Source organism: Kogia breviceps, chromosome 8 (genome assembly GCF_026419965.1).
Source record: "Kogia breviceps isolate mKogBre1 chromosome 8, mKogBre1 haplotype 1, whole genome shotgun sequence".
Classification (NCBI taxonomy): domain Eukaryota; kingdom Metazoa; phylum Chordata; class Mammalia; order Artiodactyla; family Physeteridae; genus Kogia; species Kogia breviceps.
In genome coordinates, this window is record NC_081317.1 from 35,894,750 (window position 1) to 35,906,463 (window position 11,714).

The following is an 11,714-nucleotide window of genomic DNA, read 5'->3' on the forward strand; positions in this document are numbered from 1 at the left end:
GTCCTCATACCTAGGCCAAGGCCAATAAGTTCACAGGTTGACCAGCAATCTGTGCCATCCTACTTTGAAAAGACTGTCCAGACCTATCAGTGTCTTCCTTCCAAAAAGTGAACTAGGAAAAGTTGAGAACAATAAAGTGATTAGTGGCTGCGCTTGAAGTGGAGAGGTGAACAGAGATTCATCAGACAGAATCAAGTTGACATGTAAAGGGGGCCACCAGGGGTCCTGCCAAGTTGAGGTTACAAGGAAATTTGGGGCTGTGATAAGCAGATGCTAGGAGGGAGAGGGAAGCTTTGTATACTAGGGGAAGAGGATGTGCGTGTGGGAAACTGGAGGAAATAGAGTGACTCCACTGAGCCGGGTAATAGCAGAACCCTCCAGAACACAGCCTTCTGAGTATCACAGAATGTCTGTCCAGAAGAAGCAGGGGTGGTCCTTTGGACTGCACGTCGGGAAGCCTGTGTTTGCATGGTAAGAGCATGTTTTTTTACCTAGAGGTTTTCTTTAGAGTAGCTTGAGAGGAGCTACTGGGCTTTCTGGTGGGCCCTGGGGATGGTCCCTGAGAACCCCCAATTCTTTGTGCTTCCACAGCTTTGGATCCTGTCTGAACAGCTATCCTCGTCCCAGGGTTCCTGGGAGATTGCCCAGCAGGGTCATTAAGAGCAAGGTCTCCGGAGCCAGCCTGTCTGGGTTTCTATCCCAGATTTGCCACTTATTAGCTATGTGGCCTCTGGGCAAACAGCTAGCTTCTCTGTCTCTGTTTTCTCATCTGTAAAATGAGGATAATAATTGTACCCCTCTCTCAAGGTCATTGTCAGTATTAAATGAGTTAATACATAGAACAATGGTTAACGCATGGTAAGTGTTTCCTAAAATTGTTTTTTGCATTACTTTCACAACCCACCAGACTCCCCTTACTCATTAGGTGGCAGTAGGAGGGGGGCCAGTGGGCAGTGGTGGGGACAGTGGGCAGTTGTGGAACAGAGCGGCTTCAGCATCAGCCCTCCAGGTTCATATTCTTTTTACCAGCTGCATGACCTTGCAACTTACCTCATTTTCAGTTCCCCCATCTGTGAAATTGGAATAATAATGCTAATGCCCACCTTGAAAAGTTGTTGGAGGAGCCCAGTGCACATGCATAGGGAGCAGTGAGCAGGAAAGCTGCTCAAAGCTGAACTGTTATTACTACTCAGGTTAGTATATGTGAACCTCTCTCCTAATACAGTCTATCTAAAACAGGACTTTTTCATTTACCTGGAGCTCTGTACACTAAGGTGTGTCTTCATCTTTGCAGTAGTTCTAAAGGGGAGCTTACATTAATACCTATCCTCCAAAATTCAGAAAACTTATCTAAGGTATTGTTGATTTCAATTTCTAGATATCTTTAGAATCTAAAGCAAAGAAATATATTTTTCAGACCCTAGAGTTGAATACATGTATTCTTGGCCTGTTATTGAGCATCTGTTGGCCTTGATCTAGGAACTAGTATCATAAAGATGAATAAGATCTTAACCCTGACCATAAGGAATGTATGGTTTAGGGAGAGAAATGGGCATGTAAGCAGTAGTTCCCCTACAATGTGATACTTCGTCTGGAAGAGAAACTCTCAAAGGGGCAGTGATAGCTCAGAGGAAAGAGCCATTAACTGTGCCTGCAGACAGAGGTGGGAGTAGCCTCAAGCTTTAATATATCACATTTGAACTGGGTCTTGAAGGATGCATAGGAGTTCACCAGAAAAATAGGAGGGTGGAAAGGAAGACAATGCACTGCAGGAAAAGGAACAGTGTGTTCCCAGACCTGCAGCTGTTTGGAAAGAGGTAGGGGGAGAGGTGGAGTGAGGAGAGGGAGGAGATGAAATTGGGTCACAGCCAGATCAAGAAGGGCCTCCTAGGCAGTGCAAAGAAATTTGGACCCCATTTGCAGGCAGGGGTGTGGGGGTGTGGGGGAGAGGTTTTAAAGGGAACATGGCCAATTTCTTGTTTCACTCTGGACGTGACTGAAGCAGGAGAGGAGGGCAAGAAAAAGAAGGTATGGTGTGCAAAAATGACCCAGTACCAGCACACCTGAAGTGCATATGTAGAGAAGCATAGAACTTTTTAAAGGGATGTTTGGAAGCCGATCAAATGTGAACTTCTCTGTGTCTCTTGTGAATAAGAATCCTCTTTGGACAGAGTTAAGGGAAGTGTCTGAAGGAGGAGTAGAGAAGGATGGGCTGAGGCCTTCATTCCACAACCTTGCTTCAGTCTGAAGCTTCATTAACACTCATGATTTCCAAGTATCCTGCAATCAGGTGATGATTAATCCAACCCAAGTTCAAAGACACCCACCACAACAGCAGTAAGTAAGACAAACTCTCGGGTTTCCTTTCTCAGCTTTAGGCTCCGGGCTACTGAATGCAAATCTTTTCCACTGTTCCTGCAAGACCATTTATTATGAGTTGCTGAATAATGAGCTGAGGTCTGGGCAGCCATGGAGGAGCGGGGCTGGGGGAAGCTTTGGGGCAGCAGGGAAAGCCATGAAAAGGCAGGTCTGCTGGGCTTCAAAAGAAGGAAAGAGCAGCATGTTTGTTTGTAGAAGGTGGCCTCAGCTGGGTTCTGTTCTCTCTGCTGAGCTCACAAGGAAGCCTGCAAAAGGGAACTGCAAGTGACTTTTGTGGGTGAACGCGACCAAATCCCAGAGGAAGGGGCAAAATCCTGGAGGCCCCTGCATGGGTGCAGAGTTTGACTGGATCTCCACCATAAGAGGGGATCCCAGGTGCTGCCTGCTGGAACTTGAACACGCTTACTCCTTTTCTCCTTTATTCTTCAAATACACTATAGGAAACATCACGCAGATTTTTCAGAGGAAAACTGTGAACCATACTTTACTGATAAGAAACGTCCAACATTTGTGATGAGCTCTTTATAAAGTCAGATACTAGCAGCACTTTTTGCCCTGGCAATCTAATTCCAAGAGATCGGGGACAACCTAGGGCTTTTTTCTTTTCTTTCTTTTTTTTATTCATCTATATACCAGTTATCTATCTAAGACCCGCCAGGTTACTTTGCAATTCCTGAGCGGCAGACAGCCATTTCAAATTGCAAACGGCATACAACCAGCAAAATGGACCGCACATTTATTTAGCTTTGGACCTCTCCCCCAGGCCCCACATCAGCACCACACACATGCATCTGTGTCCCCATATTACAGCTGCATCAACAGAGGCTCGTGGTTGAGGGATGGCCTGGGATCGCCCAGCGAGCCCCTGTCTGAGCCAAGAATAAGATCTGGGCCTCATGACTTGCTCTATTCCCTTAATGCTCTCTGCCCTTATAAGGTGATTAAATGGTTCTTTTTCTCCTTAAAACGGGGGTGGGGTGGGGGTGGGGTGGTGGGAAGTGGGGAAGGGGAGAGTAGAAGGGGCAAAATTAATTTGAATGCAACTGTTTTGCCCAAGTCTCAGAACACTGTAGTTCTTTTATTCATTTGGAAGGAGTGGGTATACAGAACAGCTTTGTTTTTCAATTCATTAACTTCCACAGAAAAAGGCCATCCTTTCTGTTTATACTAAAGGAACTGGATGTCGGAGCCATCGCCATGTGTGTGGTGTAAATAAGAAAGGCCACCAATGGAGATCCGTCCCTTTCATGATGAGAAAATAAAAGTTAAGTTACTTGGGTTCCAGGGGAAGTTTCTTACTTACCAGATGTCAGCTTTTATTTTTTGTTTTCAAGAAGTAGGTAAAATAGTTGTGGTTTTAAATTCATTCCCTTTAATTTTTAGAGCCCCGGTGACTTCTAAAGCACTTCTATGGACATAAATGCTTTAATGGAAGAGGAAGGCATCCAGAAAATGCGCCATAGATGAGAGACATCCAGAGAACAAAGTATGCCGGGTTATCATGGGATAATTACATCCCTGCAGCCTTGAGCACAGAGTTGGGTGTCAGTAATTCCTCTACCAAGATAACCAGGCCCCCAAGGAGTTCTGTTAATGCTACTGCAACATTTCGATGGTAAAGGAATGTGATATTTTCGTATGTCTGTTGCAAGAAGATAAATCTAGTTGTGCATGTTGACCAGGGGTGATGAGAGGATATCAATAACAGATCTGCACTTTTCACATGTTCCATCTGTACAATGTGCTTCAGTTCACGTTCTTTAGCACTTTTGCCCCAAAGAGCAATTCTTGACAAGGCTTGCAATGAATATGATGGGGTTACTCATTTCATCTGTCCAGAACTCTCTAAAAACAAAGCTCTTAACTACAGTGTGTTTATTATTCATCTCCAGTTATACTTGCATGATTAAAATATAGAGCAAAGAAAACATTTTGGTAATGTCAGTGCTGACCTTTGAACTTGTGGTTTACTCCATCAGTGTTGTTTGATTTACAAGGAAGTGACAGTTTGTTTCTGTCTTAAGCTTGTAATTTTCACCCGAGTCCGGCAATGACCTCAAAGACACAGGCCAACTTCTTGTAATCAGGGGTGGGTCAGGGACTCAGAGAAACAGCTTCATTTCCAAACAGTAACATAGGCTGCTTGGATGGGCCCAAACTTCCAGGCTGGAAGTTCAGAGGCTGATGCAGTTGATTATAAATCGTAATCTGGGTTTGGAATAAGTCGTTCCGTCACCTGAACCCCAAGATAGCACACCACCTGAGGTGGGTGTGAACCTGAGGAATGAATCTCCTCTCTTCACATCGTAACAACTCCATTCCCTTCACTCTGTCATTTCCAGTCTTGCCCTGGTGGCTCTGAGCCAACCAGATCAAAGGGCGTGGACCCTTGCTAACGTGATTAAGGAACAAATGCTAAAAAAAACCTGGCTGGAGAAACCCATCTTATTGTTTTGTGATTCTTCACTTTGATTCCAGACAGGAAGATTGAAACCTCATTAGCAGCCAGAACCCCTTGTCCCCTAAGGGCTGAGGCTCTGATGGCTAATAACGCCCCCAAGAACAGGGTCTTCTTGGCCAGCGGTGCTCGGCATTAACTGTTGTACCCAGAATGCACCCCTCTGACCGTCCCCAACACCCAGTCCTTACCAAGACCCCTCCGTTCTACCTCCACCGTCTGTCCCCGTCCACCATCTGCCTCCTGCACTGGGAACCTTCTCTCCCTGCTTCCCTTCTGGCCCCAAACCAGCCTTCCCCATGCAGCAGGCAGCCAGAAGGATCTTTCTGAAACATAAATCAGATGGAGCCAGCCATCCACTTAGAATCTTTTAATAGCTTTCCGTTGTACCTAAAACAAAACTCACAGTTTTCAATATGACTCCTAAAGCGCCTGATAATCTGGGTCCTCCCCACCTTCCCAGCTCAGCCATGGGCCTCTCTCCCCTGCCCACACTCCAGGCCGACAATGCTGACCTGTATTCAGTTGCTGGACCATGGCAGAGCCAAGCTCTCCTGGATGCATGGATTTACATATGCTGTGCTTTCTACTGGGAAGGCTCTTCCTCCTATTTCTATGCTTGGATGACACCTACCCATCAATTAGGTTCCGGCTGAGAGTAACTTTTTAAGAGTAGAATTTTTTAAACACTTCCCGCTCTCTCAAACACAGATTTCATCCATTCCTGTCGTTCTTTATCTCTTTCATAGCTCTTCTCACAGCTAATCATTTATACTTTTTCATCATTATTAGGTTAATACCTGTCTCCCCTCTGTGGATGGATGCTTCTCAATATCCATCATCCTCTAATTTAAAAAAGAACCCCAACTTTTATCTAGGCACATTTTTACCCACCTAAAATGTCTACATTTCCCACTCTCCCCTGTGGCTAGATGTGGCCAGGTAACTAAGTTCTGGTCAGTGACTTTTACCCTTCCACTTCCATCTTCCTTTTTGCTGACTGAAATGGAGATGTGACGGCTGAAGTTTGGGTAGCCACCTTGGCCCATGAGGTGGAAGCCACAGGCTTAGAAAGTTGCAACAGAAAGAAAGGAGCCTGGGTCCCTGGTGATAGCAAAATAACTTCCATACCAGCCTTGGCTTGTCAAATTTCAGTCTCCTTCAATATGAGAGAAATAAACTTCCATTTTGTTTAAGCTATTTTTGCTGTTTTTGATCTGTATTGAATGAATATTTATAGAAAAATGAATGCATCTTCATTTTAAAGAAGAGAATAATAAGTGAGCCCATCTCATATCTTCTCTGGGGAAAGAAGGGGGAGCACAGGCAAGGTTCAAGTTCTTCAGTTTTGGGTCTTTCACATGGCATGGATTTTGAATCTGTTTATCATTTTACTATAGTCTCCCATATCTTTGGCAAAGTTTTCATTTATTTCTTTGAAAAACTGTTTTGCTTTGTTCCTTACCATACCCTTCTTGTAAATTAGGTCACAAAATTCATGTGAGTTCAGATGCTCAGATCTAGGTTATATGTGAGTATGCTTCAAATATAACTTCATTACATGAATAAGTGAATTTGCAGAAAGAACACATCATGTGAGATGTGCCCTGCAGGTCACATGTCTCAGTAAGATCCTGACATCCCCAGTGAGGAAACTGGCATCCAAGAGGCTCATATTAGCTCAGAAATGAATGCTTAAGGTCAATCTGAAGTCAGTATAGCATAGTGCCACACACGGGCTTCTTAAATTAATTCCTGAAACCAGTACAAAAAGGAACTTATGTTTTAGAAGGTTACAGGAGGGGTCAGCAAACTGTGACCTATGGACCAAATCTAGGTGGCTCCTTATATTTGTAAATAAAGTTTTATTGCAACACAGTCACACTGACTTGTTTATATATTACCTGTGGCCTCTTTGGGACTTTAATGCAAATAGCTGCAACAGAGACCATACGGCCCACAAAGCCAAAGTCATTTGCTACCTGGCCCTTTACAGGAACTTTTTGCCGAGCTCTGGTTTATGTGACAGGGACACATCTTTCTCAGCTACCTTTTGTATTGCTCTAATTGTGAAGAAATAAAATGTTCTCTCAGAAGTCCACCTCATTTTCCCATGTGAGCTTCTAAGGTCCTACCATGCCTGCTGTGTCCGTTCTTAAGTGTGCACTTTTGGATTTTTGAGCTCTGCTCTATGGAAGCCTCTGCCTTTGCTGCATCTGGCCCAGCTCTAGCACCTCTGTGCAAAGACGTAGGCAAGTTGGCCTCAGCACTTTTCAGACTGGGTCCTCACCATCCATGCTCCACAGTGAGGGGCTGCTGATGTGCCGGAAGCCGGAACTTCTCCCCACCTCTCCTGAGAACTACCTCCCACCTCCCCCCCGGGGCCCCGTGAAGGTGGAAGTTCTTTGCTGACGGGTGAGGCTATGTGAACCCCTTGAGGATGCTCTCAGGGACAGAGTCCCTCTCCAGCTGTGAGGCTCCTCTCTTCCCTGCAGTGACCCCGAGTACCAGCACCCAAGCCTGGGGAGTTACCTGTGGACCCTCTTCTTCTCCATGGTCGTCCGTCTCCTCACTCCCAACATATGCTTCCTGTGAACTCTCCCCCAGCTGGGGTCCTCCTTCCCTCTCCCTCTTCAGAGAGGAGGGGTGAGTTCTGGCCCCAGTGCCTGAGGCCGGGACATGGGGCAGGGAGAGCTCCAATTTGCTCCTCTCCTAAAGTGCCTGAAATCAGACATACTTCATCACCATGAAGTTTAATTTCCTTCGAAGTGTGTCCACCCACTGCACCAGTACAAATTCATAAGATATTTGTATTTCTCCCTGTAGCGTACCTTTGAAGTAGCACCTTGTTATCCTAAGGAAATTTTCACTCCCTCCTGTCCTGAGAGACACCCTGAAGCTTCCCCACAGTAACTGGAAACCAGAGGCACCTTAACTTCTCCTCCCAGGTTCCTCCTGCCGCAGGGAACTACCCTCCTCTTCAAGGTAGCTTGAGTTTGTCACTCCCACAGAAACCACTCTCTTTGTTTTTTGGTGTAGTTTATCCTCAGAGGATGCTGGTATGAAGTGAAAGGGTAGCACTGGCATCCCTGAAAGTTTTCATTTGGCCCATTTCTTTTGAGCCTTCATTTCTGGGAAAGGTTTGCAATGACCCTTCCCAGGTTTCAGGGGAGAAGAGTGGTATTACACCTCCCTCTTCTGCAGTCCACTCGTCACAAATTTCTTCCCAGCCATTGCCAGTCTCCTTGACCTTAACAGATGGCCCTGGCAGAAACGTAGTAGCCAAGTTTATGGATCAGTTGTCATTTAAAGACTCTGGGATTACTGCTGAGCATGAAGGAAGATAATAATAATACTGCGTTGGCCAAAAAGTTCACTTGGGTTTTTCCATACTAACTTATGGAGAAATCCGAACGAACTTTTTGGCCAATAATAACAACAACAATAATAAAACAGCTGACATTTGTTCATTGCTTCCCATATCAAGCTTTACATATATTCTGTCACTTGGCCTATAAAACAACTTCATGGTGTAGGAGCTAGTATCATCCCTACTTTACAGAGGCACTGAGATTAAACAATCTTCCAAGATTGACTAAAATGTAAGGAGTCTGACTGCAAATTCCATGTGTAACCCTCTGCACTGCTCTTGCCTTCACAGAGTCCCCTACCCAGCTACTGCCGCCAGCAAATAATCGTGCAACTTTCCCAAATAGTTCTTTAGTAGCACGTTTCTAAAACCTTTGACCTGAAAGTTCTACACCTTGGAACTTTTCCAAACCAAATAATGAAATGTATGGGCAAATATGTCTGTATAACAATGTTTGTAAACATTTTTTTATTAGTGTGAAAAATTAGGAACAACCTGAATAATCAGCAATAGGGGCTTAATTAAGTAAACTGTGGAATATTTGTGATAGATTATCACAAAAGCATTAATAATTATGGTGTAGAAAAATAGTTATGGAGGCTTCCCTGGTGGCGCAGTGGTTAAGAACCCGCCTGCCAATGCAGGGGACATGGGTTCGAGCCCTGGTCCAGGAATAGCCCACATGCCGCGGAGCCTGTGTGCCACAACTACTGAGCTTGTGCTCTAGAGCCTGCAAGCCACAACTACTGAGACCTCGTGCCACAACTACTGAAAGCTGCGCACCTAGAGCCCGTGCTCCGCAACGAGAAGTCACTGCAATGAGAAGCCCGCGTGCCACAGAAAAGAGTAGCCCTGCTTGCCGCAACTGGAGAAAGCCTGTATGCAGCAAGGAAGACCCAACGCAGCCATGAATAAATAAATAAATAAATAAAAATAGTTATGGAAATGGGATAATGTTTACTTTATATCATGAAGTGAAAGCATCAGGTTATAAAACTGTATTCCATAATCATGGGAGAATGTGCATATAAATATTAAAAATAAAAACCCTGGAAGATCTCCAAAAATTGTTAACAATGGTTAAGTGATGGTATTTTGGTACTATTTAAAAATGAAGTTCTATGTTTTCCAAGTTTTCTGAATCATAATAGGAAAAAAGGTCTACAAAATTTTTTTTTTATATTTGTCTACATAGAGGTCCATTCACAAATTTCTCACACAAAAAGGAATTTGTTGCATCACTCACTTTTACTTCCTTTAAGTTATCTCATTGAATGGAAGATAAGACTCTCTGGATTCTATGTAGGCATTTGTCTTTTTTTCTCAGCTCTGAAAAAAAACCAAATAGATTTCTTATCCGTTAAAATAACTTTGTAGTTGGGGTTGAAGAATAAAATCAAATAGCCTCCAACACCAAAGACATATAATGTACCCATCTATTCTGGCCTAGCTCAACCAGAACCAGAGTTACTCAAGACTAGCTTAATCCATTGACACAAAATGTAATATATACACAAAAATATTCAGAAGAAATAAGCATTCAACTGTTTGCATTGCCTCTGGTTCTTTAATGTTTATTGCATAAATAGGTATTAATGCCACCAAGCTAGATTTCATGAGGAAAAGATTTAACAAATATTTGGGAGGGTGTCCTTTAAGATGACTGAGCTCAAAGTACCACTGGCAGAAAAGGGACGAGGAAGGAGGGGATAAGGGTGGTAAGGAGGAGGGAGAAGGAGGAAGAACAGGAGGAAGAGGAGGAGGTCCATGAAGAGGGGAGGATAAGAGGAAATACGGACCAAGCCTGGATGAGACATCATCTCTATTTCTTTCAAGGGAGCTGGAATTGAGGCGATGTTCCATCTTGAGACCTTGAGCTCTTCCCAACAGCGTGCACTCTAGCACAGGGGTTCCCAACCCCCAGGCCGTGGACCCATAGTGGTCCACAGCCTGTTAGGAACCGGGCTACAAAGCCGGAGGTGAGCGGCAGGCGAGCGAGTGAAGCTTCATCTGCCGCTCCCGTCGCTCGCATTCCCGCCTGAATCACCCACCCCATACACACCGGTCTGTGGAAAAATTGTCTTCCACGAAACTGGTCCCTAGTGCCAAAAAGTTTGGGGATCGCTGCTCTAGCACCAAGAGCATGGATATCACCTGGGAGCTTGATGGAAATATAGAAGTCCCAGGCCCCACCCCAGACCTCCTTGATCAGAATCTGCACAAAATCCCCAGGTTATCCACGTGCAGGTTAAAGTTAGAGAAGCACTAACCTGCCTCTTGTCCAAAGCCCACGGCTAGTCTGGAATTACTTAGAAAAGATTGACTATCTCCCATCTCTCTTTAGTGACCCCTAGTGGTAAACCCCAAAGAGCTCTATAACAGATGACTGAAGTTTTGATTTCCACTGAGAACCAACAACTGTCCAACCCTCAGCCAGATGATCTCAAGAACTCGGAAGATTAGAATCCTAGCTGGCCATCCTGATTTAGAAGGTCTGATGTAGTCCAATGCAAGCTGGGAGGGTAATATTTTTCTGCATATCACTGCTGTTGGAATTCAAAAACAACGTTTCTGAATGGGATTATTCTCTGTGAGGGTTTGAAAAACACTGAAAACTTACTTTGGGTCTCTTGACTGGAGATACATCCAGATGATCCATTTTTCACTTCACCAATTACATCTTATATATTGCCACTTGAACCAGACCCCAGTGAAATCTTTATTTAAGAAAAAAAAAAAAAAAAAAGAGGTGTCCCTGTTCAGGTTGATCAATGTTCAACTAGCAACTCAATTTATACAGTGGTCTGAGTTTTATGAGAAAACTGGGAAAGTTCAGGGTTTTGTAGAGGTGACAGAACTACCCTAGACATCATCTAGAAATTTTCCCAAAGTGTATTTCATCTGTAGAATATTAATAGAAATTATGAAAAAAGGGTTCCAGAGTCAAATTAGTTTGGGAAACAGTGGATTGAGCAAAGTTGGAAAGATTTCTTTACTGTAGGAGGTCTCAGAGTTTTTATTAAATTAAGATGCCTTGTAGATATATAAAGCAAATTTACTGCAGAACACACACACACACATACACTTTTTTTTTTTTTTTTTAATCTTGGGGAAATCTGATCTACGGAGCCTCAGAGCTGTTAAGAATTTCATCCTTAGTCATCATACTTACAGAAGCGCTCATGCCTCCTGATTCTCAATCCATTTCTCTTTCCCATTATTATCAATTCTGATCTTATCCATCAATCCATCCACTAGTTTGTGCTCTATAAATAAATGCAGAAGTGTGAAGGAGGAAAAAAAAGCAAGAATAAAAGAAAAGAAAGAAAAAATAAAGGCGAGAAAAGAGAGGAGAAGGTGAAATGAAAACTTTGTATCAATTTGGAGGTAGGAACTTGGAAGTAAATTAACCAAATGGAGACCAGCGTTTCTTAGATGTTTTCCTTCTCAGGCAATGAGCCACTGTGAATTGGTCCTGATGAGGATTCACATCAGAGCACTAGCACA

At 43.9% G+C, this 11,714-nt stretch overlaps 1 long non-coding RNA gene across 1 annotated transcript; it reads left to right on the plus strand.

Moving 5' to 3' along the window:
* The first annotated feature begins 400 nt into the window (after positions 1-400).
* Positions 401-6,929, plus strand: LOC136794756 (uncharacterized). Its single transcript, XR_010841930.1, has 4 exons — positions 401-471; positions 2,172-2,337; positions 3,522-3,643; positions 3,763-6,929. It is a non-coding gene; the product is annotated as an uncharacterized lncRNA (long non-coding RNA).
* The last annotated feature ends 4,785 nt before the right edge of the window (positions 6,930-11,714 follow it).